Source organism: Leptidea sinapis, chromosome 17 (genome assembly GCF_905404315.1).
Source record: "Leptidea sinapis chromosome 17, ilLepSina1.1, whole genome shotgun sequence".
In the NCBI taxonomy this organism is placed as follows: Eukaryota; Metazoa; Arthropoda; class Insecta; order Lepidoptera; family Pieridae; genus Leptidea; species Leptidea sinapis.
In genome coordinates this window covers 506,720-510,078 of record NC_066281.1, presented here as the reverse complement: position 1 = coordinate 510,078, position 3,359 = coordinate 506,720, and positions in this window count along the sequence as shown.

Below are 3,359 nucleotides of genomic sequence, written 5' to 3'. Positions count from 1 at the left end.
AAACTGTATCCTTTAATGCTGCACTTACTGCATACCACGGTTATATTGCGTCAGTTTTACGGTACGGGTTAATACTATGGGGAAACTCCACTAATATTTCAAATGTTTTTCTGGCACAAAAAAAATGTATAAGAGCTTTATGCAATGTCAGTCCTCTAGAATCGTGTAGACCATTATTCAAAAAGCACCGTCTGTTAACGCTTACTGGTCTATATATATTAGAAATTTGTATGTTCATTAAAAAACATGGTGAACTTTTTAAACCAGCAAAGGACTATTCCATATTAGGATTAAGAGATCCAACTCGCCTTCTGATGCCATACTGTAGAACAGCGCTTCATCAAAATAACGCAAATGTTATGTGTATTAGGGTATTTAACCACCTTCCAAAGAATATTAGAGAGATGCCTAAAACATTAATGCATAAAAAATTAAAATTATGGCTAATAGATAAATGCTTTTATAGTTTAAAATAATTCTTTAGCCAAAAATAATAGTATTCAAATGTAATTTTTGAGAGGTACCTACAAACTAATGTTTATTTTATATTATCTCATTGAATTAAAGCTATGTAATGTGTATTAAGAACGTATAAGTATAAATTAAATATGATATTCCAATATTGACAATCAAATATTTGTATGCCGATATATTGGCGAATTGTGCTGTACACCAATTAATTGTTAACAACTATGTTACCACGATTCATACAAATAAATCATTTCATTTCATCGAAAATCATGCTGACGTGTCTTTTCAATTTACTTCCAAATCGTAAAACAAATAGCATAAAATACATACCTAGAACCTTTTCCATGCATTCCTCTAAATTTCTTCATGAGTATATTATATTACTAAATCAATGGTTACATATCTTACACATTCAATGTTTAAATTATACCCTTTGGTTGGAGTCAGTCGGCTATTTGTGTAAAGTAACTACAACACATTTTTCATTAAAGATACGATCAAAGATATATTTTCAGTAGCTAAAACCGCCTAGAGATAACCTAACGCCAGCTGACCTTTGCAGTCTACAATACATTGTCACGCACGTGTGACTGTTAAAAATTTATTCAATGTTTTTGGCAAGTGTTCCATACGTGTCACCCCAAACGAGAAGTAGGACGTTAGGTTTTGATATAATAGGACACTTGTGTCGATTTTTATTACTTACACCTACAATATTTATTTCATTGTTTTATTAGTATCAGATTTATTGTCTACTATTGACGTAGATTTTCTCGGTATATATGAATCTGTTGGGCAGAGCATCAATAAAATCTCAAAATAAAAGGCAATGGGCAACGTTATTCGTATTTCCGTCGTAAAAAGGTTATCAGAAATCAGGAATTTTAGTATTACAACGTCATAATCTTATAATAGTACGACTAAAGTTCCACGATAAACGACCTAGGCCTCAAAAAATTGAACTTGGATGAATATTATCTTCGTTTACAGTAAAGAAGCTTTAAATCATAGTTTTTAATTTGTCCACTCACTGACTTTGGTAACAAAAACCATCCTATAACATCGTTATTTTAATATGAAGATCCTAGGTTTCAATATGAAAAAAAGTTTAAATTTAAATCAAAATAAAATTATTTTGCTGCAGTTCTGGACTTGCCAGGTAAATGTTTTGGTACTGCCAGTTTTGGTAGTTTATCCAAATCATTGGTAATGAACCATTTGTTCACTTTTTCAGGAAAGTAAAACAGATCTCCATTTCTGTTAAAGTAAATAAAAGACAGTTGAAGTATTTGATTACCTTTCTGCAAGATTTGTAAAGAAAACCAAACATGTTCAGTACTCTGAAGAGCTTTTGTGCTAATACAATGTAATAAAATTTTAAGACTATTGAAAATTTACTATTGATTTATTTTTCTATTTAATTCAATAGTATGCATTCTATACTGGATCCTGTAGGTTGTCATTCTCATCTTGACGGTTACTCTCATTCAATTATGTATTGTCATTAATGGAGATGTAATTTTCATTAACATCAGATTCAGAATGAATAGCAGACTTTTCTATTTTTTTCACCCGATTCTTAAATAGAAATAACACACTTATGTGTTATTTCTATTAGCTCTCCTCTGCAGTGTTAATCAGGATTCTCTAACTTCTTTTTTCGTTCTTTTTGGATAATGTTCACTTGTACTAAATAATCTGTCTAACTTTTGACTTTCATAAGTGTAAGCTTTGATTAAGGATTGGTCTCCACTGCGCTCCAACTAAATACCGCAGGCGTAGTCGCAAGTGGGCGTACTCGGGCCAGTCTCTAACAATGTGTGACGTTGACGTGCCACATGTTGTTACACTTTGCTAATAATTGAAACTGCAATGCCGGGTTGCGTAGTAAAACTGTATATTCAAATTCAAATTCAAATATTTTTATTCAAAATAGGATGTGAAATCACTTATTGAAAGTCAAAAAAAAAACTACCACCCATTCCAAATTGACAGGCCTGAGAAGAATGGGCGCAACAAACTCAGCGGGCTTTTTTTTTTCATCAAAAGTATGTTTTACAATTAAAGTAACATTGTACAATTAAACTTATTATTTAATAGCCTGAGGGTGGTCGCTCCATTCCCAATCTGTGGTATCATTAAGAAAGTCATTTATGTTATAGTAACCTTTACCACACAAACGTTTTTTAACAATTCTTTTGAATAACGTAACACCTTTGTTTTGAACATTTTCTGGGATCTTGTTGTAAAAGCATATACATCGCCCCACAAAAGACTTACTAACTCGACTAAGCCGAGTAGTAGGCATCATCAGTTTATGTCTGTTCCTGGTGTTAACATTATGGTTATGACAGTTTCTGGCAAATTCACTTATGTGCCTATGAACATACATTACATTATCAAGAATATATTGAGAAGCAACAGTCAAGATGTTAATTTCTTTGAATTTTGCTCTCAATGATTCTCTAGGACCTAGGTTATAAATAGCGCGAATAGCCCTCTTCTGCAGCACAAATATTGTATTAATATCAGCAGCGTTGCCCCATAGCAATATACCATATACATAATACTATGGAAATAACTAAAGTATACTAGTCGCGCCGTGTCTATGTCAGTTAATTTTCTAATTTTTTTAACCGCGTATGCTGCAGAACTAAGTCTGTTCGCCAATCCTTCAATATGGGGGCCCCATTGTAATTTGGAATCTAGAGTTATGCCAAGTAATATAGCAGATTCCACCGGTTCTATCACCTCTCCGTTTAACAAAACATTTGCATTTACATTTTTGACATTTGGTACGGTAAATTTAATGAATTTAGTTTTCTTGCTATTTAACAATAAAAATAATACTAATTAATATAAAAATAATTCTACAAGAAATAAGAAGG